The sequence below is a fragment of the Mobula birostris genome, chromosome 20, assembly GCF_030028105.1.
Source record: "Mobula birostris isolate sMobBir1 chromosome 20, sMobBir1.hap1, whole genome shotgun sequence".
Taxonomy (NCBI): Eukaryota; Metazoa; Chordata; class Chondrichthyes; order Myliobatiformes; family Myliobatidae; genus Mobula; species Mobula birostris.
The window spans coordinates 17412673-17440106 of record NC_092389.1 but is presented as its reverse complement, the minus strand read 5'-3'; the positions used below and the strand labels follow the sequence as shown (position 1 = coordinate 17440106).

At 41.5% G+C, this 27434-nt stretch overlaps 1 protein-coding gene and 1 pseudogene across 1 annotated transcript in view; one reads left to right on the top strand and one right to left on the bottom strand.

Moving 5' to 3' along the window:
* Positions 1–5661, top strand: part of LOC140185086 (uncharacterized) — a 68452-nt gene extending 62791 nt beyond the window's left edge. Inside the window, exon 21 of the transcript XR_011882492.1 lies at positions 1388–5661. The gene's annotated coding sequence lies outside the window, so the exon portion shown is untranslated. The remainder of the gene's footprint in view (positions 1–1387) is intronic.
* LOC140185518 (potassium-transporting ATPase alpha chain 2-like) overlaps positions 1–27434 on the bottom strand; it is a 61525-nt pseudogene that overhangs the window by 2449 nt on the left and 31642 nt on the right.

The window sequence follows — 27434 nt, the reverse complement described above, 5'->3', positions numbered from 1 at the left end:
ATTAAGTGGCATAGTGTCCCAAATAAATGAAGGCTATTTTCTCGATTAGTGTTTGTTCTTTATGAATTGCTCCAAATAAGTGGCTGCCCATTTAACTGATGACCCAATTAATCAGAATCCACTGTATTTCAATTATGAAGACCATTCCACTTTAATTGAAGTCCCTCCTCATACTTGACTTCATTAGTGTTGAGATTTCTTTATCAGCTAAGTTCAAATCTAATTCTTCGAAAGGATGAAATCCCTTTCATCAGTTACGTACAACCTGAATTAATATATATCAACACATCTCTTAGCAAATCCAAGTCCACAGCACTAAGCTTCATCAACTTAGTCAAACTGTGGAATCATAAGACTTCATTGTCATTCTTGCAAAAATCTTGTCTCTCTTTTCCTAGTATTGTATGTCCATATAGTGATATTAGAATCAACACTCAATATGCCAGTCTCTGCATGATTAATTGTCTAGACAGAAAGCTAGACAGTCAATGCAAGCAGAATATTAATTTCAAGAAATCAGAGCATTCTAGTGAAGCCATATATTGAATAGTTTTATTAAACTTGTTCGTTAATGCCAATTGATCCTCAACTTGCTGGAATCTTTCAGAGGGCAATTAAGTCAAAACTATAAGTCTAGATAGCAGTTTCTTCAAAGCATTAATGGACCAATGGTTTGTTTTGCAATCGTCTGATGGTTTCAGTGTCTCCGTTGTTGATATGTCTTTTATTTCAAATGTAAATTTGATAGATGCTATAGTTAGGGTTTGATCTTGTCTTCACATCAATAGACTAGATCACTAAATACAAGTTGTATAATGTATCCACCATGCCAATGTAGTGTAATTGCATTATGTAATCACTGAGAGAGTAAAGAGATTGTCAAATCCTGGGAGCACTTCAAGGAAAACTAAAAAACAGAATTATGAAGCAAAGGTAAGGGGTTTTGGCCAAGGCTTATTTTACAGAGATCTATATGATAATTAAATACTAATGGATAAGGCAAATCCAGATGTTACTATGCATTAAACAGAGTTGAACATGGGGATAGAAATTCAAGTGGGTAATTGGGAAGGACAGGAGTCTGTGGTTGCTGAAATCTTGACCACTGCACACTCTGTCCTGATATACAGGGTCTTGACACAAAATATTGATCATTCCTTTGTCATCACAGATGCTGCTTGAGCTGCTGAGTTCTTCTGATAATTGGGATGACTCTTTCTTCAATGAGGGATTACTGAATAGAGGACAGTAGAAGTGTAAAACATAGGAACATTTATTGGGTATTGTAATGCAAAGCTGTCAGTTACTGTTAATGGATAATCGCAGATTCCTGAATGTTATGGCTCATAATTTGTGAAAGTAAAAGACTTTTTATGAATCTTTACAGAATTGGACCTCTCAAGGAAGAGTGGGGGAAGAATCTAGGAAACTGTATGCTTCCTGAGGAAATATGACCCCTGAAAACCCCTATTTGTTAAACTGAGAAACAAAGTTGCTAACAGTAACTTTTGAAAATTAAAACCTCTTGCTGAAATATCTTTTAAAGAGGTTGTTTAAAACCTTTCTTCCTGATACCCACCATCTCCCACACATTCTTCTCCCTTGGTTTGAAAGTTAGGTCAATAAGAAATTAATTGTACAGGTTGGTAATACTCTGATCACATCTGTAACTGTATTTTAGTGGTTTGTACCTTCCTCCACTCCAGTGACTATTGAAGCAAAGTTATCAGAAAAGTTGGCTGCATCTCAGCCTGCAATTCCAATAGCTAATCCAATGTCTGATTTCTTCAGGACCGATGCATCGACACCATTTCCTGTAACTGCCACAATGGATCCCTGTTTTACAAATAAGAATCTGATGAGATTACCAGATACTTTCTAGTTGAGAATCATTATGAAGCTCTGTATTCCTCAGTCTAAATGACAAATGTATTGTGACAGTAGGAGCAATACTTTTCAGGTCAAGTTAGAGGGATGAAAGACTCCTATAGAAAATAAACACTGCAACTAAAAATGTATTCTAGTTTTTACTGGATCAGTAAATATAGTAAGCCATAAGAGATGATTGCCAATTCAATTCTTTCTGTGAGGCTAAATTTACAACTGGGAACTAAAGATTTGTGTGTGTTGATTGTTCAATCCACAAATGATCTGAAAATGCAATAAGGGTGACTAGGATTATTTAGTTGTTACCAACTACTTTGATAATGTTTCACTGTACCTGAGTGCTTACAATGTGTAGAATAACCACAAAAGCTGAAGGATGATATTCCATATTTGGTTGCTTTCTGAAGTTGTCAAGAAGCTACTCTAACCTAACATTTTCTTGGATTTTGGAAGTTACATGCAGGGTTAGCATGTAAATTAAGATGTTTTAGACTGGAGGGTTTTAAGCTATAACCTGAAATGTAAGTTTAACCTAACAACTTTGCAAAGTTCAACTAACCTTTACGCAGGCTTATGTTTTATATTGGGTCAAATTTTGGAGGGATTGTTCTAAAAGGATGCTTTCAATGTTGGGCAACAGACACAAAATGTTGGAGGAAGCCAACACATCAGGCAGCATCTATGGAGGGAAATAAACAGTTGACATTTTGGGCTGAGAAATGTAAATACTGCCTGACCAGCTGCGTTCCTCCATTATTTTGTGTCTGTTGTTCAAGATTTCCAGCAACTTCAGAATCTCGTGTTTCAACATTGGCTCCTCTTTGGAATCAGGAAATCCTTTCACTGTGAAGTGTTACCATTGTAATTCTACTGCTAATGGAACTTCATCCCAACCCCCAGACAATCTCATAAACTTTCAAGGTTGCAGATATGTTCATGAGCCTAAACAGTGATGCCACTGACATGGGTGAGGCAGACTTTGGCTGTAATGCAGGGCTGGAATGGTGAGCATAGGAGGGAATCAGAGATAGCCAATGATTTTACTGGAATCAAAAGATCACTAAAGCTAGAAAAAAAACTTTGTATTGAACTGTAGATCGTAGTTTACTTTTACCTACCCACTGGAGTAAATTCATTCAGCAAAGAATGAAAGGGGAAAAAAAGGAATTAGATTATGCAGACACGTAGTCCTCTATTATTGTCATTTAGTAATGTATGTGTTAAGAAATGATACATTATTTCCTCCGGTGTGCTATCACAAAACACAGGACAGACCAAGACTGAAAAAACTGATAAAACCACATAATTATAACATATAGTTACAACAGTGCACCATACCATAACTTGATGAAGAAGTCCATGAGCACAGTAAAGTTCAAAGTTTCTCAAATGTCCCACATCTCACACAGACGGGAGAAGGAAGAAAAACTCTCCCTGCCATGCCGACCACAGTCCGACTCTGAGTCATCCGAAAACTTCGAGCTCTGATCAGCTCTCTAACACCGAGTACTGAGCGCCATCTCTGTCCGAACGATTCGACCTCCTTTTCGGTTGCCAAAAGCAGGCAAGGCCGGGGATTTTGAGGCCTACCCTCCGAAAGATACCACACAATAACGACAGCAGTGAACGGGCGTTTCAGAAATTTCTCCAGATGTTCCTCTGTTCTCCATCAAATCAGAATTGTCCACTGCCCCTATTTAACAGATACAATATCATTTTTCACTGGAGGGCTGCGCAGGCGCACCATCTTCTCCTCCCATTATATCTCTTCTGTCACATGATCATGACTTCACAGTAAAACAAATAAGACGCAGTGAAAATGGCACAAACAGAAATGAGATGAAATGTTCCTCTAATCTAAATTTAATAGTTTTGACAATTAATTTAAGACAGTTTTGGCAAGGCGGCAGAAAACCCACTTGCCTTTCTTCAAAAAGTGCTGTGGGATATTTTATCTGAAAACTGATAACTACAACATTGCTGCTCTCTCCAGTGTGCAGCCGACACTATGAATTGTTTCCTAAGGAGGTGTGCAAACTATGGACTTGCAAGTGAACGCGGTCCAAACTAACTTACCAACTCAATGAAAGTTACGTGTCTTTAACAAGCTTCAACAATAATTCATTTTTGCTGCGGTGATGTACTGGCAAATACAATTTCAGTGTGACTCATCAAAATATAATTTAAGGACTCTGAGATCATGTCTTTAACTTCAGAACTATTTATAACAGCAGCTCTGGCATCTCTGGATCACTCAAAAATATCAAGAAGAAATACGTCACTATTATACTGTATAATACTGCATTTTAGTATAAATTTCCAAAGCATAAAATCAATGGCAATTTGCAGTTATTTGATATTGTGTCTATGAATTAGATATACTTACACCTCAGAATGCATCTATTGGTTTTGAAACCTATATAAAATACACAAAGTAGGCTTAAAAAAGTTCTCCCTCTGTTCAAAAGACCTTCCTCTAAGACACCTGAAAGATGTTGCTTAGAGTGGTCAATTTCCAACGTCTGCGTCAGGAATGCAAAAGCTCTGACACCAGCACTTCAACATTCTGACAAGTCAATTAAGAGTGACAGACGTACAGTACAAAAAAAGGGCCCTCAACCCGCTGAGTACCACTAACAGAGCACCATTGGGCGCCATGGTAGTGTAGTGGTTAGCACTACGCTATTATAGCTCATGCCAGAGTACAATCCCAGCATCTTCTGTAAGGAGCCTCTGTATGCCACACCCCGTGGAATGTGTGGGTCTTTTCTGGGTCCTCCAGTGTCCTCCAAAAGTCCAAAGATGTACTGGGTAGGTTAATTGGTCATTGTAAGTTGTCCCATGACTAGGTTAGCGTTAAATCTGGGTTGTCAGGGGTTACTGGGCAGTACAGCTTGAATGGCTAGAAGGGCCTAGTCAGTTATAACCCTAAATAAAATAACCATTAACCACTCATTTACACTAATCCTACACCAGTCCCATTTTTTCTTCCCACATTCCCCTCAACTCCCCAAAGACTCTACCACTAACGTACATGCTAAGGGCAATTTATAATGGCCAATTAACCAACCAACCAAACAGCACGTCTTTGGAATGTGGAAGGAAACTCACATTCCTGGGGACACCCAGGTGACCACGGGGCAATTTCCACAATACACAACACCAGCTGAGCCACTGAACACCAGACATACAAACAACCTTGTAATTCTTCCCTCCCATCAGTGGAAATGTGCAGATCCAGCTGTCAGATCCACTGTGCTGCACTCCTAACAGGGAGTTGTGTCAACAGAGTTCAGATTAGACACCTGCATATATAATGTTGTGGGTCTATGTCCATCAGTCCTCCTTTACTGGTATTATCCTCTATTCCAATACAAGGTTTTAGCACAGAATTAACTAGAAGTACAAAAGTATGCATTCAGATGTGTGAAATGAGTGATCTGCACATTGACCTCAGTACAATTTCTGCTCAAACTAAATCTCAATAAGGAAAAATCTGTCGTAACACAAATTACCTCAATTAAAACTTTTATTCACTTGAATGACATCAAGGCGTTTTGCATTATCTTCCACTGTCTCATTATCAGCTGAGATACCACCAGTACTTTTTGCTATAGCCATTGCGATGATTGGGGGATTACTGGAGATTATAAATTACCTGGAGGGAACAAAAAAGCATAATTAAGTAAGAACCGTTAAAAATTTGATGCTAATTTAAGGATATCCAGTATTTCATACATTGATGTTTCTTTGATTTCATTAATTTAGAATATTCTGAACCAAATTAAAAACATTTTAAAAATTGCTAAATTTAGAATGATCAAATTAACAACATTTTGATTTTATACCCATATTATCTGATGTAATTCAGAAACTGAATATGTATTAGTTTTCGATTTACATTATTCACGTTTGTTCTCAAGCTTTCACCAGTGAAGTTAGTGTGCAAGTTCATTTGTATGCACCGATGGGTTTTCCAAATGTTTTCAAATGCTAAGTCTAGATCATAAGAAACAAGCTCTTCAATCAGAGCTCCTGTAGATATTCCTATAGATGATGATATGGCTGAAATTATATTTCACAAATGTATACTTTTCCCTGTCTATGAACAAGAGCCACAGTGTGGTAATTGTAAAATATTTTTTGACAAATCGGCCTTGACAGGTGTTTGATGAATACTCTGATAGAAAAGAATTTGTAATAAAGCCACCATGTATTTTTTACTCCAGGCACAGGTTTGCAATACCTTTTGCCAAATAATTTAAGCAGTGGGAGTGTTTAGTAACCCAGTTTCACATACCACTAAAGCTTTAGCTGCTGATCATTTTATTGAGGGGGAGAGCCCAAGGCTCTGAACCTATCATCTCCAAGCTTTGTTTAACTTTGATGAACTTCTAAAATGGTGATAAATACAGACACTTTACAGGAATTGAAATACTTAAGCTCTACAACAGTACTGAAATAACCCTCAAAATGGCAAATGACATTCTTTGCAGCTTATGCTGTGGAACTTTTTCTTATAATTCTTCTCAACAAATCTACAGTCTTAAATCTAGTTGATCTTGCCAATGCCTCCAATACCTTGCTTTCATCATTCAACTGGCCAGTCTGACGCTCTGACTAATTAAATTGCAGCTTGAAAAACGTTTTCTGTTCCCACCCCTGCACCCTTAGCCTTGGACTGGCCCAATGACATGGCATTGGCCTTTCTATATGTTATCAACATATTACCCTTCAACATTCAAAGTCACAAGAATTGACAAGTATAGGAATGACACAAAGCTATGCCTTAACCTTTCTGATCCACTCCAATGCTTCAGACATAGCTGGCACCCAAGACCGAATGAACAAAATTCCCCACAAGTAAATGCTTGGAACAATTTGTTTGATCCCTAACCTTAGTGTCTTGACCACCATTCCTACCCAGGTACAATCATAGTGCTGAATTTTCGTCTACATATCTGCTCCATTTAAACTGCCTATTTCTCCTTCTGTGACCAACTTGGCTGTGCCCCACATCAACACATCAGTGACAGAAGAGGCATCCATTGCTGCTTTTGGAACTGACTATTCTAATGTATTGGTCTGATGTTAATGAAACACAATATCAAAAGCAGAATACATCATGCAGCTGACAATATATTACACATTTATTTATACTGACAGGAGACAGCTTCCTCCCACATAAAATTTTACAGTACTGATGTAAATTATTCAAATCAATGCAGTAATGCAAACTCTTAAAATTACTCTTGAAAACCTTCAGGTCATAATGCAATGAGTTACAACAAAAATCTCAGCACTTTATGAGCAAATGATTATATAGTGCTCTCTGTCTTTCTGCTATAGTCAATAATTCTCTTAAATTAGTTAAACAAAGTATATGTACTAACTTTGAAAACATTTATTAAACATTGTATTTCACTTGTTCTGAGGGGAGCTTTGCTTGTGTCTTTACATGGGATAGTTTCTTGTATGTGCTTTCATTTTGCTTAACCTTCCATTCACTCCAATGGTCTGACAATTTTCCCCCACAACACAAAGTTGGAAACGAGTAACATGTAAACACTTGCTGGCCTTTACGTTCTCTGAGTCTATAAAATCAAGCAGCTCGCATACATTTTTAAGGGCTTAACATCTACTTCATGACTTCATAATAATAAAACTCCTTGTTACATGAAATACAGTAACATTTTAAAAAGCAGATGCTTAAAATCTCAAACAGAAACAAAAAGGGCCAGAACTACATGGAACATAGAACAGCACAGTACAAGCCCTTCAACCCACAATGTTGTGCTGATTTTTTAACCTACTCTAAGATCAATCTAACACTTCCCTTCCACATAGCACTATACTTTTCTTTCATCCATGTGTTTATCTAAGAGTCTCCTATGGTTCTAATGTATCTGCTTCCACCACCACACCTGGCAGCATGTTCCATGCATCCACTACTCTCTGTGTAAAAAAAAAACATCTAGCTCTGATATCACCTATACTTTCCTCCAATCACCCTACAATTTTGCCCTCTTGTATTAGCCATTTCTGTCCTAGGAGAAAAGTGCTGGCTGTCCACAATATCAATGCCTCATACACCTCTATCAAGTCACCTCTCATCCTCATTTGCCTCAGAGAAAAACACTTGCTTGCTACTTATCCTTATAAGACATTATCTCTAACCCAAGCAGCATCCTGGTAAATCTCCTCTGCACACTCTCTAAGGTTTCCGTATCCTTTCTATAATGAGATGACCAGAACTGAACACAATAGTCCAAGTTTTATAAACATGCAACGTTACCTCACAGTTCTGGAACTCAATCTCCCCCCCCGCCCCCACACACACTATTCCACTTCCTCATCCAAGTCATCTTTAAAAATCACAAAATGCTCCATCTACTACCACCTCTGCCTTCTATGGGCAAACCAATTCTGAATCCATGCAGTCAAGTTTCTCTCGATCTTGTACCTCCTGACTTTCTGAATGAACTTAGCATGGCAAACATTGTCAAACGGCTTACTAATGTCCATATACACCACATCCGTTGCTCTACCCTCATCAATTTGTTTTGTCATTTCTTCGAAGAACACAATCAGGTTCGTGAGGCATAACCTATCCCTCACAAAGGCATGCTGAGTAACCCTAATCAGTCCATAAACACAAGAGATTCTGCAGATGCTGGGAATCCAGAGAAACACACGTAAAATGCTGGAGGAACTCAGCAGGTTAGGTGGTATCTATAGAAATGACTAAACAGTCGATGTTTCAGGCCCAGACTCTTCATCAGTCTATGCTTCCCCAAATGCTTATAAGTCCTATCTCTATGAATCATTTCCAATAGTTTGCCCACTATTAACTAAAAAGACTCACTGGTCTATAATTCTCAGAATTATCCATATCACCTTTCATGGGCAATGGAATAATGTTTGCACCCTCCAATCTTCTGATACTACTTCAGTCCTGATGAACTTCAGACCTGAAACATTGACTGCTTATTCCCCTTCATAGATGCTGTCTGGCCTGCTGAGTTCCTCCAGCATTTTGTGTGTATTATTCTAGTACTATACCTATAACCAGTGAAGACACAAAGAAACACCAAATGTGCATCAGCCTCTTCCCTCGCTTCCCGTAGTAACCTGGGGCATATTCCATCCAGCCTTGTGGGCTTATCTAACTTAATCTTTTCAGAAGTTCCAGCACATCCTATTTCTTAACATTGACCTGTTTTAGCAGATGAACCTGTTCTACACTGTCCTCACAATCATCAAAGTCCCTCTCACTCGTAAATACTGCAGCAGTGTATTCATTAAGGACCTCCTCTCCTCCAACTCCAGGCACATTTCTTCTTTCATCCTTAATCAGTCCTACCTTCACTCTAGTCATCCTTCAGTTCTTCACGTACATGGTACATGTAGAATGCCTTAGGGCTTTCCTTAAACCTACACACCAAGGCCTTAGCATGTCCCCTTCTAGTTCTCCTGAGTCCCTTCTTAAGTTCCTTCCCGGCTACCATATAGCTCTGTAGAACCCTGTCTGATCCTTGCTTCCTAACCTTAAGTATGCTTCCGTTCTCCTCTTGACTAAATGTTCTAATCTCTTGTCAACCATGGTTCCTTCACCTACCGTTCTTTCCCTGCCTCAATGGGACAAACTTATCCAAAATCTCATGCAAGTGCTGCTCATACAGGTAGGTAAGGCAGCCTTGCAGAAAGTTGACTTTTCAGTTCAAAGGGCATCACTTTTCCCATGTTCATGACCATCAAATGAAATTTTAATTATGTCTCTCTTTCCAAAGATGCTGCCTGACCTGCAGTGTGTTCCCAAAATTTTCTGTTTTTCTTTCATCAGTTCTCCAGACATTGGGAACTTGAATCAATTAATGATAATTTTGACCTCCTATTTGGAACATTTCACATCTTAAAAGGAAAAGGCCATTTGTAAATTTAACCCTAGGTTAACCTGGATAATAAATTTAGTCTATTTTTCCTCATAGTAGCTAATAAACTACTACAAATCTCGCACCTCCTTTATTAATTTCAGTATGTTCAGTAAATAATGCAATCAGTGATTTTCTGCCTTTCAACTCAAACACTTTGTTTTTTTTTGGCAACAGGGCATCAAGATTGCTGAGAACTCAAATACATAATACAATTTAGAGAAAAGGAAGTCAAATCTACTCCAAATCTTTAGAGATTGCCGTAGTTAGAAATCCCTAGTTCAAAGTACATTTATTACCAAAGTATGTATGCTATATACAACTTTGAGATTTGTCTTCTTGGAGACAGCCACAAGACAAAGAAATATAATAGAAATGATTAAAATACCGAACACAACAAAGACCATCAAGCATCCAAGGTGCATAATAATGAACAAATTGTGTAAACAATAAAAAAAGTAAACAAATAACATACAGAACATGAACCGCAGAGTCCCCTAAAGTGAGTCCGCAGTTGTAGTCAGTTTAACTTTGCAGCCGGTTCAGGAGGCCAAGGTCTGCAGGCCACAGCCACGGAGCCAATTCAGTGCTGAGCTGTGTAAACCTCATGGAGTAGTGAGCTGAATGCTGGTTTGTCCTTCACCCTCGGCCTTGACGCCTTGATCTTTTTATCTGGCTCGGCACTTTAACTGGCCAAACATGGTTCGTTTCTCACTCTTGGCCCCCGGCCCTGCTGCTTCGATCTGGCCCCAAGTTAGCTCCAGCAATGGCCAAATATCAGTTTGTTTTTTGCTCTCAAGCCCGGGCCCCGCTGCTTTGATCCAGCCCCAAGCTCCAGTAATGACCACCACGGCCATACCTGCAGTGACAAAATCCTGGAATCCTGGAATTCAGCATGGACGAGAAGGGCCGAGATGGCCTGTTTCCGTGCTATAATTGTTATATGGTTATAATATTTAAACTTCACCAAGGTTCAAGACTGAACTAGGGTCAATGGAGTTAAAAGGCATGGGCACTAACCGCTTCACTAGCATGCCTTGCATAGTATGTCATTTATTAACTATAGGTCACCATTGTGCACAACATTGCAATAAGGCCTAGAGATCTAATTCAGTATGAGCACAACTCTTCCATTTAAGCATGACACACTACCTGTAGCAAATCCCACCAGTGACATAACCTCAGAAAATGAGGTGTATAGTATTTGATTTTGAGTTTATCTAAAATGTTCCAACAGGCAGCTTAATATCATACTACCAAAGATAATCCAAAGAGCTTCTATAGGTATATTAAGAGCAAAAGGATAGTAAGGGATAAAATTGGTCCTCTTGAAGATCAGAGTGGTCGGCTATGTATGGAACCAAAAGAAATGGGGAAGATCTTAAATGGGTTTTTTGCGTCTGTATTTACTAAGGAAACTGGCATGGAGTCTATGGAAATAAGGCAAACAAGTAGTGAGGTCATGGAACCTATACAGATTGAAGAGGAGGAGGTGCTTGCTATCTTAAGGCAAATCGGAGTAGATAAATCTCCAGGACCTGACAGGGTATTCCCTTGGACCTTGAAGGAGCCCAGTGTTGAAATTGCAGGGGCCCTGGCAGATATATTTAAAATGTCGGTATCTACGGGTGAGGTGCCAGAGGATTGGAGGATAGCTCATGTTGTTCCGTTGTTTAAAAAAGGCTCTAAAAGTAATTCAGGAAGTTATAGGCTGGTAAGTTTGACATTGGTAGTAGGTAAATTATTGGAAGGAGTACTAAGAGATAGGATCTACAAGCATTTGGATAGATGGGACTTATTAGGGAGAGTCAACATGGCTTTGTGTGTGGTAGGTCATTTTTAACAAATCTATTAGGGTTTTTCGAGGAGGTTACCAGGAAAGTGGATGAAGGGAAGGCAGTGGATGTTGTCTACATGGACTTCAGTAAGGCCTTTGACAAGGTCCCACATGGGAGGTTAGTTAGGAAAATTCAGTCGCTAGGTATACATGGAGAGGTGGTAAATTGGATTAGACATTGGCTCGATGGAAGAAGCCAGAGAGTGGTGGTAGAGAATTGCTTCTCTGAGTGGAGGCCTGTGACTAGTGGTGTGCCACAGGGATCAGTGCTGGGTCCATTGTTATTTGTCATCTATATCAATGATCTGCATGATAATGTGGTAAACTGGATCAGCAAATTTGCTGATGATACAAAGATTGGAGGTGTAGTAGACAGTGAGGAAGGTTTTAAAAGCTTGCAGAGGGATTTGGACCAGCTGGAAAAATGGGCTGAAAAATGGCAGATGGAGCTTAATACAGACAAGTGTGAGGTATTGCACTTTGGAAGGACAAACCAAGGTAAAACATACAAGGTAAATGGCAGGGCACTGAGGAGTGCAGTAGAACAGAGGGATCTGGGAATACAGATACAAAATTCCCTAAAAGTGGCGTCACAGGTAGATAGGGTCGTAAAGAGAGCTTTTGGTACATTGGCCTTTATTAAACAAAGTATTGAGTATAAGAGCTGGAATGTTATGCTGAGGTTGTAGAAGGCATTGGTGAGGCCGAATTTGGAGAATTGTGTACAGTTTTGGTCACCAAGCTACAGGAAGGATATTAATAAGGTTGAAAGAGCGCAGAGAAGGTTTACAAGGATGTTGCTGGGACATGAGAAAGTGAGTTACAGAGAAAGGTTGAATCAGTTAGGACGTCATTCCCTGGAGCGTGGAAGAATGAGGGAAGATTTGATAGAGGTATATAAAATTATGATGGGTATACATACAGTGAATGCAAGCAGGCTTTTTCCACTGAGGCAAGGGAAGGAAAAAAACCAGAGGACATGGATTAAGGGTGAAGGGGGAAAAGTTTAAAGGGAACATTAGGGGGGGCTTCTTCGCACAGAGAGTGGTGGGAGTGTGGAATGAGCTGCCAGATGAAGTGGTAAATGCGGGCTCACTTTTAACATTTAAGAAAAACTTGGACAGGTACATGGATGAGAGGTGTATGGAAGGTTATGGTCCAGGTGCAGGTCAGTGGGACTAGGCAGAAAAACGGTTCGGCACAGCAAAGAAGGGCTAAAAGTCCTGTTTCTGTGCTGCAATGTTCTATGGTTCTATCACATTCAACACAAAGCTTAGAATTTTTATGTTAACATTGGAAAAGTGCAAACGTCTCATTTTTAAAACAGTATGAGGTTATCCCAAATATTCCAGCACCAGCAAGTTGTGTGATCATTTTCTTGGTGATCTTAAAAATATTACTTTTCCCACAATAACCATGGTTGTTGTCATCTCTGTGGCAGGTATGAGATACAAAATGACATGCCTTCAGAAATCTGCCTCTATGTAGATCAGTTCAAATCAATACTGCAGATTTCTGGGCATAAAAAAAATTATGAGTGTATAACTTGTCCGTAGTTAACCAAATTTTTTTTTTGGTCATCCATCAAACCTACAGTCCTAATAAATCTCTACCCGCAAAATGGAACTTGTTGCAAAATCTCAACATCTATTTTCTTAGACAGCAAATTCACAGAGGCCAGGCTCAGCAAGGAAACATTCTACAGTGCAACTCACATTTAGCCTCTAATAAATATTGTTCATTTGATATACTTTTAAGAATTATGTGCAATATGCAGTATGACTTTGAATACATTGCTGTATCATTATTTCAATGATTATTATTTGCCAGCAGTTAAGGATACTTCATTCGAACCTTTATCCTGTCTGCTTGCCTTACAAACAGAAATAGAGAGGAGGATTTGTGAATGCCTCACCATCACTGAAAATGTCTCTCATATTTCCTACTTCTCTTGTTATATTTTTACACTGTCAATGCAGTGTATATGCTCTCAAATATACATGAATGATAATTAAGTGAATTAAACTTGCGTTAAAAAAAGAACATGTGAAATAGAACATAGAATACTATTACACAAGACAGGCCATTCAGCCCAAGATGTTGCGCTGATCTTGATGTCAATTTATACCAAATGTCCTGCTCCTGTGTATCGTTCATAGCTGTCCATTCCCTTCATTTTCATGTGTATATCTAAAATCCCCTTAGGCATCACCAGACTGTCTGCTTCCACGACTAACCCAAATAACCTATTCTGGACACCTACTATTTGCTGTATAGAAAATGTGCCTCTTATATCACCATTAAGTTTCTCCCTCATACTTCTACCTTGGGGAAAGGATTCTGACTATCAACCTTATCTATGCCTCTCATAATTTTAAAGAGTTCTATCAGATCTCCCCTCAACCTCCAATGCGCTAGAGAGAACAGCACAAGTTTATCCAACCTTTCCTTACAGCTCATACATTTTCATCCCAGCAGTATTCCGATAAACATCTTCAGCACCCTCTCCACAGTTTCCACATCCTTCCAAAAACTGGACAATCAGAATTGCATGCAATTCTCCAAGTATGGTCCGGTTAATGATTTATAAAGCTGCAGCATGACTTCTTACAAGCATGTCATCACATACAGCATCGTTACCAATTTATCTACTTGTGTCGCCACTTTCAGTGTAGGTCCAGCATTCTCCATCCACTTTTATATTCATTTGAGTGCAGCAAGAATAAAACTGACTGTATGCAACTGACATCAGCAAAATGGCTCATTTCTAGGCCCTTGATGGGTCTTTCAAGTCAAAGTATTTCACTGGATGTGAAAATCTTTGAGACGTTCACACACAGCGAAAAACAATACTTAAATGAAGGTCTTTTCTTTTTTTATCATCTTAGTAAGCACAGACAGATTGATGGTTGGTCAAATGTTTTTGCTCCTTAACTGAACTATGTAGAGAATATTCTGTGTGCTATCTGGAAACTTAAAATCCTACTACGCTTTTCAACTTGTCCAGTACCTGAAACTTGTTGGTAGAATTGAATAGTTTCTCAAATATTTTCATTTCTGAATTCCATCACATTACCAAATACAGTTTCTCAAAACTTCAGAAAGGCACTTTCTAAGGAATCTTCAACCACTTCTCTCTGCATTCACAAAAAAAAACAAAGTAACATTTGGGTTAATTAATATCCTTAATAGAAATATTGTCATCATTAATCAGAGATATACCGATAGTTAATCTGCTGCACAGTAAGACTGATTGTCCACTGCCCATTCATTCAATTATTGGTTGTACTTAAGAGACTCTGCTTAAAGGTTAAACTACTAATGAGCTATAAAGTCACTATTAATGGAGTATGACATATAATGCCCTCAGAATGCTGAACATAACAACGAAATTACAAAAGTGGAAGCCTGGAAGAGATTGTGCTGGTGCTTTCCAGCCTGTTGGTCAAATTCAACAGGGCTTGTGGCCAAAACTCAAGGATTGGCCAAAATATTAAAGGTGGACCGAAGAACATTCAGCCATTAATGGAAATGGCAAAAAAAGACATAGGGCTCCAAATCAAAATGTGCAAATCTATTATGCACAAGACTAAATGTTTTTATGCTTCATGGAACAAAACCTGTTGTTGAGTACAGAACATGAAGGAAAGAGGAACTGTCTTTTAGAGCAGATTGCATGCAAGGATCGGCTACAGATTTGCTTGAAGAGATGATTAGCAGGAAAGTAAAAAGTAATTGGCCCGCGATATTAGTGGGAGTTAGGGGAGACAATGTGTGGAGGAACATGAGGACATCAGCAAAAAGGTGGTGTAAAGGTGACAAAGTAACAAAAAAAACTTAATGAAGAAACAAACTGGTGGATTCAGATTAATTGGCCAAGGTAAGGTCAGGTTATTTAATAAATTCTGGTTAAACAAAGCCTTTAGTTTAGTGTGATAGAATTTCAGACATTGAAGCAGCAAGCTGGACTAAAATCTTAGATATGTATAACAACAGCATAGGAGACATGCTAAATAAGCTAAAGTATTAATTTATGATCTAGATTTTTAAAATTGCAACAAATAATTTACTTTTGAATGCTATGCTGGATAGGGAGGCAACTGAACACTTGAGGTTGTGCTGGATGAAGATACTGTGGTGCTTTCCCTCTTATTGACATAAAACAGTGACACTTCCTTTCCCACAATTTTCCTGTGATCCTCTGCGGCCTCTCACATCCATCTACTGTATGTTTGAATTTTATTGTAAAGTTTCTTGAAAATAAAATAATTGACTCTGTGCTACCTTCAGAATTAGGACATCATCCTGTGCTGCTTTGAATTCTTCATGAATACAGAGAGCAATAATCTTGGCAAGAGCTGTCCACATTTGCAATGTTTGGTCATAGCTCTGAACTATAAATAAATACATGTTACTCATATATTTAGTAGTTTTTTTTCCCATTTATCTGCTCTCCTTTTATTATGCAGCAGATGAACAAATTAATGCTATGAACATATGCACATCGAAACATCTGAATTAGTATCAGGAGTAAACCACTCTGCCCATCAACCCTACTAACCCATTCAGTAAGACCATGGATGATCTACCTGTAAACTCAACTCCATATTCCTATCCATCTGCCAAGGCCCTTAATTCTTTTACTTAACAAGGATCTATCTAAAGCCTCTTTTGACTTCAAATTTCACTTTCACTGCACCTTGAGGAAGATGGTGCCAAAGACTCACAGCCCTTAGGAAAAAAAATATACTGCCTCATCGCTGTCTCAAATGGGTAAACACAAGTTCTTGGTTCTTCCACATGAGGAAACATCCACCTTGTCAAGGGCCCTGAGAATATTTTTGTTTCTATCAAGTTCCTTCCCACCTCATTAAACTCCAGTATTCAAATATCAAATCTATCTAATCTTCCTGTAATGGGCCATAGGCCCATTCCAGATATCAGTTAACACACAAAAAAAGTTGCTGGTGAACACAGCAGGCCAGGCAGCATCTCTAGGAAGAGGTACAGTCGACATTTCGGGCCGAGACCTTTTGTCAGGACTAACTGAAAGAAGAGATAATAAGAGATTTGAAAGGGGGAGGGGGCGATCCCTTTTTTTTTCCTTTCTTCTGCCTCTCTCCCTTCTTGAAGAGTGGTGTGACATTTGCCATTTTCCAGTCTTCCGAAACCATTCCAGAACCTAGTGATTCTTGAAAGACCATCACTAATACTTCCACATCTCTTCAGCCATGTCTTTTAGAACACTGGAGTGTACACCATCTGGTCCACGTGACTTGTCTATATTCAGACCTTTCAGTTTCCCAAGAACTTTCTCTCTAGTTATGGTAACTTCACACACTTCATACACCCTGACACCTGGAACTTCCACCATACTGCTAGTGTCTTATATAGTAAAGACTAATGCAAAATACTTATCCACCATTTCCGTGTCCCCGATTACTACCCCTCCAGCTTCGTTTTCCAGCAGTCTAATATCCACCCTCGCCTCGCTCTTTTGGCATCCTCTTTAATATTAGTGGCTAGCTCTCTTTCATATTCCATCTGTACCTTCTGAATGACTTTTTAGTTGCCTTCTGTCAGTTTTTAAAAGCTTCCCAATCCTCTAACTTCCCACTATTTTTGCTCTATTATATGCTATCTTTTTGGCTTTTATATTGGCTTTGACTTCTCTTGTTTGTCACGGTTGGTCATCTTTCCTTTAGAGTACTTCTTCCCCTTTGTGATGTATATACAGTATCCTGTGCCTTCCAAATTGCTTCCAGATATTCCAGCCATTACTGCTCTGCCAACATCCCTGCCATGTCCTTTTCCAATGAATTCTGGCCAACTCCTCTCTCATGCCTCTGTAATTCCCTTTTCTCCACTCTAATACTAATATATCTGACTTTAGATTCTCCTTCTCCAATTTCAGGGTGAATTTGATCATATTATGATCACTTGCCCCAAAGCATTCTTTTACTTTAAATTCTCTAATCAGTTCTGGTTCACTGCACAACACCCAATCCAGAATAGCTTATCCCCTAGTGGGCTCAACTACGAGCTGCTCTAAAAAGCCATCTTGTAGGCAATCTAGAAATTCCCCCTCTTGGAATCCTGCACCAACCCGATTTTCCCAATCTACCTGCGTATTGAAATCCCCATGACTATTGTAACTTTGCCCTTTTTGGCATACATTTTCTATCGCCCATTGTAATTTGTAGACCACATCCTTACTATTGTTTGGGGTCTGTATACAACTCCCATCAGGGTCTTTTTACCCTTGTAGTTCCTTAGCTCTATCGACAATGATTCAACACCTTCTGACCCTATGTCACCTCTTTCTAAAGATTTGATTTCATTTTTTTTAACCAACAAACCCTCTGCCTTCCTGCCTGTCCTTTTGAGACAATGTTTATCCTTGCACATAAAGCTCCCAGTTGTAATCCTCCTTCAGCCATGATTCAGTGATGCTTACATCATATATACCAATCTGCAACTGTGAAACAAATGTACCTACCCTATTTCATATACTGTGAGTTTCCAAATATAACACCTTCAGTCCTCTATTCACCCTTTTCCATTTTTCAATCTTATTAACATCTTTCCTGTAGGTAGGTGACCAAAACTGCACACAATACTCCAAATTAGGCCTCACCAATGCCTTATACAACTTCAAGATAACAAACCATCTCCTGTACTCAATATTTTGATTTATGAAGGCCAATGTGCCAAATGCTTTTTTCACAACCCTATCTACCAGTGCCACCACTTTCAATGAATTATTCCCAGATCCCTTTGTTCTACCGCACTCCTCACTCCGCTACCATTCACTGTGTAAGACCTGCCCTGGTTGGTCCTACAAAAGTGCAACACCACACATTTGTCTGCATGAAATTCCATCAGCCATTTTTCAGACCATTTTTCCAGTTGGTCCAGTACTCACTGCAAGCTTTCATAACTTTCCTCACTGCCCACTACACACCCAATCTTGGTGTCATCCGCAAGTCTGTTGATTCAGTTATCATCCAGATCATTGATACAGATGACAAACAACAACAGACCCAGCACCGATGCCCGTGGTGCTCCACTAATCACAGGCCTCCAGTCAGAGAGGCAACCATCTACTACCACTCCCACAAAGCCAATGTCTAATCCAATTTACTACCTCATCTTGAATGTCAAGCAAACTGAACCTTCTTGACCAACCCCCCATGCGGGATCTTGTCAAATGCCTTGCTGAAATCCATGTAGACAATGTCCACTGCCCTGCCTTTATCAACTTTCCTGGTTACTTCCTCAAAAAACTCTATAAAATTGGTTTGACATGACCTACCATGCTGACTATCCCTAATCAGTCCATGTCTATCCAAATAATCATATAGCCGATCCTTTAGAATACATTCCAATAACTTTCCCACTGACTTTCCCACTACTGATGTCAGGCTCACCAGTCTATAATTTCTTGGTTTATTTTTAGATCCTTTTTTAAACAGCGGAACAACAGTGGCTATCCTCCAACCCTCTGGTACCTCACGTTACAAAGGATGGTTTAAATATCTCTGCTAGGGCCCCTGCAATTTCTGCACTTGCCTCTGCAGGGTCCAAGGGAAATAGGCCCTCCTCTTTCCTACCTTGACCGATCCTATTCATCTTATATCTCTTGTTCCAGCTCTACGTTCACCAGCTCAGTTTCAAATGTCTCTGAGGTCCCAATGTTTCTAATTCCTCTGAACTCAAGTACTGCAAATTTGTTTCTTCCATTCTGTTTTACAGGTGGAATCTTCACTTCCTTCACCACATCACTAGTGGCTTTGCTTTCATCCAGCTCAGTCCCTTATTCTAGAATCCTCAACCCAAACCCTGCACTTCTATATCTTGCCTTCTTTTAACATGCTGTTGAAGCCTACTTGATTGACCAGGAACTCAGTCACCTGATCTGAAGGCTTCTCTTTTAGTTTGATGCCAATTCTGTCTATGATTGGTCTGAAATGGTTTCTTCCATTAAAACTACCGCAAAGATGCCAGAAGTTGTACTTCCTTTACAATAAAATACAGAAATAAAATGCATAATGAAATAAAACCTGCACCAACTACTGGGCCATGGGTATGGTTTGAAAGATATATTCCAGCCTGAAAATTGTTGGAGCTTTCATAGTGAGTAGAAATTTAATTTGCAGTTCAGGCAGCAACTTCATGAACAAGAAATAACACACATTTCTATTTGTTATAAATTAATTTTCAGAATATGTAGATTATCATCACTTTCAGCACTGAAACTGTGAGCTTGCCAAGTAAGCTGATTAATTTTGGCATCACTGATGCTTAAATAGAACAAGCACTAATTTCAAAGGACTCCACTTCCCACTTGGGAGTCTGCACCTCACCCTTATTTCACACCTCACCGCTATAAGTGATAGCAGATTGCTTCTCTGTACAGTTGATCAGTTACAAATATGAGCTTCATAGCAAAATATTCCCATTGCAATGTATTATAGATTCAGTGCTTTATAAGGGGCTGAAATGGCCGACAAGAACAAATGAATATTACTCATGATTTAAGGTAGAAATATTACTCAATAAATCAGACCAAATTCTTCAGGCTGATGGTCAATTTTTGTAACAATGAATGAAACACTTGCACTAAACATCTTATTTTTTTCTCACAGTCCAAAGACATACCGGGTAGGTTAAATGGTCATTGTAAATTGTCCTGTGGTTAGGTTAGAGTTAATCAGGTTTGTCGGGGATGCTGGATGGCGTGGCTTGAAGGGCTGGGAGGGCCTACTCCATGTTGTATTGCTAAATAAAAAAATAAACAAACAATGTCAGATAATATCCCTCACTTCCCTGCACATTCATGTGCCTATCACAGAGCATTTTCAACACCTCTATCATATTTGCAACCACCATCACTCCAGGCACCCACCACTCTGCAAAAGAACCTGCCCTGCACATCTCCTTTGAATTTACATGTCTCACCTGAAATACTTGCCCTCTGGTTTTAGACATTGACCTTGGAAAATGATAAAGGCTGTCGACCTATACCTTCCATAATTTTATAAACTTTTATCAGGTCTCCCCTCAGCCTAAACCATTCCAGAGAAAACAACCCTAGTTTGTCCAACCTCTCCAGGCAGCATTCTAGTAAACCTCTTCTGCACCTTCTCCTAAGCCTGCACATCTGTACTATAAAGGGGTAACCAGATCTGAATATGATACTCCAGATGCAGCCTAACCAGAGTTTTATAAAGCTGCAACATAACTTCCTAACTCTTGAGTGCAGTGCCTCGATTAATAGTGCAAGCATGCCACACAACTTCTTTATTTATCGGCTGTGTAGCTATTTTCAAGGACCTATGGATCCTGCCATTACTGTCCCTTGACATTTGTGCTCCTAAGGTGCAAAAACTCACCTTTGATAGGATTAGACTCCATCTGCCATTTCTCTCACCCGTTCTGCAAATGATCTATACCCCACTGGTAAATCACAGCTTCAGAAATACTGTATTATCAAATCCCCCAAGACAATGTTCATTTTTATGGCAAGGTTACAGCGGAGTAGTGATATTCCCAGCAGAATTTAACAGACCTTTGTTTATGGAAATCTCTAAGACAATGGTACCTCTGAGGAAGAAGCAACAGATACTGGAAAAGGATAAACAATCCTTTCAGAGGTTCCTAATCTTTTTTACGCCATGGACCCCCTACCATTAACTGAGGGGTCTGTGGACCCCAGGTTTGGGAACCCCTGCTTTAGATTGTATTTCTGGGATACAGCAGTGAGTGAGGGTGGGTGGATACTGGAAAAATCTGTTCAAACAGCCTGAGCATCTACTGTGCTACATTAAAAAATGTTCAAATTACATAAATATTAGCGTCATTTACAAAAGGGGTGGTAAAAATTTCAGAGTTGTATACTTTGATAATAAATGAACCTTTGAAACTTGTCCCATAACACTGCATTATATTGGAGTTCCAGTGTACTTTGCAAAAGATTACACTCAAAATACAAATTTCTCTTCATGCTTGAAATTATGTAATTGTTTATCCTAACTAAAATGGCAATAGAAATCACTTGAAGGCATCTTCGGGTGATTGTTTACTTATCAAAACTAATGTAAATAAAATTAATCACAAACGTAATCTAATTAGAGTGTTGGGATGTGGGATCAGATTCAGTATAATTCTATCAATATAAAGACAGATTCAATCACATGCCTCCGATACCTGCCTGACCTTCACTGGTATCTGCTGTGTAGACTTGATTATCAAACCACAAATGTGCCACAGTCTTTCAATTCTAAGTTATCAAAGCAAATGGCAGAGATGGAGCCCAAAGTCTCAACAGCATCCAAATTCTTTATTAGGCAGTTCTTCTTGGCCATTAGAGTGAGACTAACCTGTGGAAAAAAATGGACAAAAGGCAAACTTAAGCATCATTTGTTATCCAAAATATGATGGCGATTCAGACTATTTCAGTAAATAACTCCAAGTAATTGAAATACAACTAGCTATATACAACAAAAGAACAAGAATATTACACTTTTAATAATGGTACTACTACATTGTGACAGGAATAACTGGTGTGTAGAATTACACCTAGAAATATTTAGTGTATCAAAGATGTTGAAACCAACATATTGCGTTCCATATAGACTTCAGAGCCTAACAAATCAACAGATAACTTTACCAAATAAACTAGTTCTGAAAATATTCCAGATACAAGAGAATTTTCAACTAACACTCTATAGAATATAGAAATCTACAGCACATTACAGGCCCTTCGACCCACAATGTTGTGCTGACCATGTAACCTACTGTAGAAAATGCCTAGAATTACCCTACCACACTACACTCTATTTTTAAGCTCCATGTACCTATCCAAGAGTTTCTTAAAAGACCCTGTTGTATCTGCCTCTACCATTGTCACCAGCAGTGCATTCCATGCACCCACCACTCTCTGTGTGAAAAACTTACCAGTGACATCCCCCTTGTACCTACTTCCAAGCACCCTAAAACTATGTCTCCTCGTATTAACCATTTCAGCCCTGGGAAAAAGCCTCTGACTATCCACATGATCAATGCCTCTCATCATCTTATACACCTCTGTCAGACTACCTCTCATTCTGCATCGCTCCAAGGAGAAAAGGTCGAGTTCACTCAACCTATTCTCATAAGGCATGCTCTCCAATCCAGGCAACATCCTTATAAATCTCCTCTGCATTCTCTCTATGGTATCTACATCCTTCCTGTAGTGAGGTGACCAGAACTGAACACAATACTCCAAGTGGGGTCTGACCAAGGTCTTGTATAGCTGCAGCATTACCTCACGGCTCTTGAGCATGGTTGATGAAGGTCACCACACCACACACTTTCTTAACAACACTGTCAACTTGCACAGCAGCTTTGAATGTCTTATCCACAGACCCCAAGATCTCTCGGATCCCCCACACTGCCAAGAGTCTTACTATTAATACTATATTCTGTCTTCATATTTGACCTATCAAAATGAACCACTTCACACTTATCTGGATTGAACTCCATCTGCCACTTCTCAGCCCAGTTCTGCATCCTATCGATGGCCCGCTATAACTTCTGCCAACCCTGCAGACTATCCACAACACCCCCAACCTTTGTGTCATCAGCAAACTTACTAAGCACCCTTCTACTTCTTCATCCAGGTCATTTACAAACATCACAAAGAGGAGGGGTCCCAGAACAGATCACTGCGCAACACCACCGGTCACCATCCTCCATGTAGAATACGAACCATCTACAACCACCCACCCTTTGCCTTCCGTGCGCAAGCCTATTCTGAATTCTCAAAGTAAAATCTCCTTGAATCCCGTGCCTCCTTACTTTTTGAATGAGCCTTGCATGGGTAACCTTATCAAATGCCTTACTGAAATACATATACACTACATCCACTGCTCTATCTCCATAATTTGTCATGGCAAACTAATTCCTTTTAGGAGACTTCTAAAAGTTAACACCAGCACACACTTTATTACGAGTCCTGTGGCGACCCACTTTCTGGCGCACACGAACCGGCTCACAACAGCGCGCGCAGGCAGAGGGCCGGCACAAAAAGGGCGCCAGGCCATCTTCACCAGTAGGGGGAAAATCCCGCGCGCGGGAAGGGTCTGCGAATATGCATTCCCCACAGCAGTCCCGCCCCAGGGAGGGCGGGAATGGGAAGGCTTTAAAGCGGGCCGCGAAGTCTGAATAAATCTCTTTTATCGCAACTCTAACTCACCAACTCCGTGTGGTTATTCTAGCGCTGTGTAGCACACCGCTACAATTGGTGACCCCGACGGCCCAAACGATATTTGGACCAGAGATGACCGCCGCCGCATCTGTTCATGCAGTTTCGTTAAAACTGCCAAGCTTCTGGACGCTGCGACTCCAATTATGGTTCGAACAAGCAGAAGCACAATTCCACATTCGGCAGATAACCTCGGAGTCCACTCGCTGCTACTACGTAGTGAGCTCCCTCGACCAGGAGACAGCTGCACAAATTGAGGAGTTTATACAGTCACCCCTGGAGGACGGCAAATACACAGCATTCAAAGCCCTGCTCATAAGGACTTTCGGACTCTCACGGCGCGAGCGAGCTGCCGGCTTACTGCACCTAATGGTTTGGGAGACAGGCCGCCGTCGGCATTAATGAACGAGATGCTGGCCCTGGCTGAAGGACACAAACCCTGCCTCATGCTTGAACAGGCGTTCCTAGAGCAACTGCCCGAGGACATATGCCTGCTGCTGTCCGACGCAGATTTCAGCGACCCCGGAAGGTGGCGGCCCGGGCAGATGTGCTGTGGAATGCCAAGTAGGAGAGAGGGGCATCCGTCGCACAGGTCACCAAGTCCCGTGCCCAACGACAGACCAGACCAGGCCCGGCAGCAGAGCCCAACGAACAATGGTGCTTCTACCACCAGCGGTGGGGCACAGAGGCCCGCTGCTGTAGACCGCCCTGCAAATTCCCGGGAAATGCCATGGCCCAGCCACCGCCGATCGCTACGGCAGCTGGCCATCAGGATAGCCTCCTGTACGTCTGGGACAAGCAGTCGGGATGCCGCTTTTTGGTCGACACCGGAGCGGAGATCAGCGTCTTACCTCCAACGGGTTATGACACCCGCAACAGAGAACCGGGACCCACCCTGAGGGCCGCAAATGGCAGCACAACACAAACCTACAGCCGGTTCATGTGGGACTTCACACTGGCTGCCGTGGCACAACCACTCCTGGGGGCGGATTTTCTACGAGCCCACAGCCTGCTGGTCGACCTGCAAGGGAAGCGATTAGTCCACGCCAAGACTTTTCAAACGTTCTCCCTGGGTGAAGCAAAGTTGCCAGCCCCACACCTGGACTCCATCACACTGTCTGACGACGAAGTCACCAGGGTCCTGGCGGATTTCCCATCAGTACTGACACCGCAGTTCACGGCAGCCATGCCCAGGCATGGAGTACAGCACCACATCCTGACCCAGGGACCACCCCTCCACGCCTGTGCTTGAAGGCTTCCCCCGGACAAGCTCCAACTGGCGAAGGAGGAGTTCAAGAAGATGGAGGAATTGGGGATCATACGATGGTCCGACAGCCCATGGGCCTCCCCCTTTCACATGGTGCCCAAGGCAACGGGGGGGCTGGAGACCATGCGGTGACTACCGCAGACTGAACGAGGCTACAACGCCAGACCGCTACCCTGTGCCACACATTCAAGACTTCGCAGCAAACCTACACGGCGCAAGGATCTTTTCCAAGGTAGACCTCGTCCAGGGATACCATCAAATCCCGGTACATCCGGATGACATCCCCAAAACAGCACTTATCACCCCGTTCGGACTTTTCGAATTCCTCCGAATGCCGTTTCGTCTAAAGAATGCCGCACAAACTTTCCAGCGGCTAATGGACACGGTGGGACGCGACCTGGACTATTCATCTATTTGGACGACATCCTCATAGCCAGCAGTAGTCGGCAGGAGCATCTGTCCCACCTCCGCCAGCTCTACTCCCGCCTGAGTGAATTCGGCCTTACAATCAACCCGGCCAAATGCCAGTTCAGACTCGACACCATCGATTTCCTGGGCCACAGGATTACTAAAGACAGGGCAACCCCTCTGCCCGCCAAGGTAGACGCGGTCTGCCACTTCCCCTGACCCAGCACAATCAAAGGCCTGCAGGAATTCGTGGGTATGGTGAATTTCTACCACCGTTTCCTCCCCTCAGCAGCCCGAACCATGCGACCCCTGTTCACTCTAATGTCAGGTAAGGGCAAGGACATCACCTGGGACGAAGAGGCTGCAGCCGCTTTCGTTAAAACCAAAGAAGCCCTGGCAAACGCCACGACGCTAGTGCACCCCAGAACGGACGTTCCTACTGCCCTCACGGTGGACGCATCCAACACAGCAGTCGGTGGAGTGCTGGAACAACTCATCGAGGGTCGCTGGCAACCCCTGCTGTTCTTCAGCAAACACCTACGACCACCCGAACTTAAATACAGTGCTTTCGACCGAGAGCTATTGGCACTATACCTGGCAATCCGGCATTTCAGGTATTTAGAAGGACAGACTACGGGAGAGGCTCGGTAACCTGGTCCCCATACCCACTTCACAGCACGGACAGAGCCCGACCTGCGTACCCAAAGACCTGCAGAACTGTAAGTTTCTTTTTGTACGACGGGGCGGACACCGGGCACCGCTACAGCGGCCCTACGAGGGGCCGTTTAAGGTGATCAGGAACAACGGGTCCACGTTCGTGCTGGACATTGGGGGGAGAGAAGAGGTTTTCACAGTGGACTGGCTCAAACCGGCCCATGTGGACTTGGCGCAGCCAGTCCAGGCTCAGGCACCGCGGCGCAGGGGCAGACCTCCCAAACAGAGGCCGATCCAGACTCTGGACATTGGGGGAGGTATCGCCGGTTCTGGGGGGGGGGGGGGGGGGTTATGTGGCGACCCACTTTCTGGCACACACGAACTGGCTCACAAAACGACGCACACCGGCAGAGAGACCGGCCCCAAAAAGGGCGCCAGGCCATCTTCACCAGCAGGGGGAAAATCCCGCGCGCGGGAAGGGTCTGGGAATATGCATTCCCCACAGCAGTCCCGCCCAGGGAGGACGGGAACGGGAAGGCTTTAAAGCAGGCCGCGAAGTTTGAATAAATCTCTTTCATCGCAACTCTAACTCACCGACTCCGTGTGGTTATTCTAGCGCTGTGTGTAGCACACCGCTACAGTCCAATGATGATAACTTAACAATGGTCCATAGGCCAAGCCTGGCCATCATCCCCAACACTGATCACATTCTCTTTTGTTACAGCATCTTTGATACGCATGGGCTTATGAGTGCCACATATTGTTGCAGTGATCTTGCGTGGTGAATAAATAGACACAAAAGGTTCTGCAGATGTTGGAAACCTTGTGCAACACACACAAAATGGTGGAGGAAATCAACAGGCCAGACAGGGAAATGAACAGCCAGCATTTCAGACCAAAACCCTTCAACAGGAGCCCGATGAAGGGTCTCAGCCAGAAATGTTGACTGTTAATTCATCTCCATAGATGCTGCCTGACCTGCTGATTTTTCTTCCAGCATTTTGCGTGTGTTGCTCTTGGTGAATAAGTGAACTCCTATTGATAGCACAACCTCCAAACAGATCAATGGCAATTTTAAAAATTAGAATGGATTTACAGCTGTTTTATTGCACCTTGCAATTAAAAGAAATGAGTCACATTCAAACTATATAAATTCTATTATATTATGGGGCTTGGAAGTCTTTTAACTACAAGATTATTAAA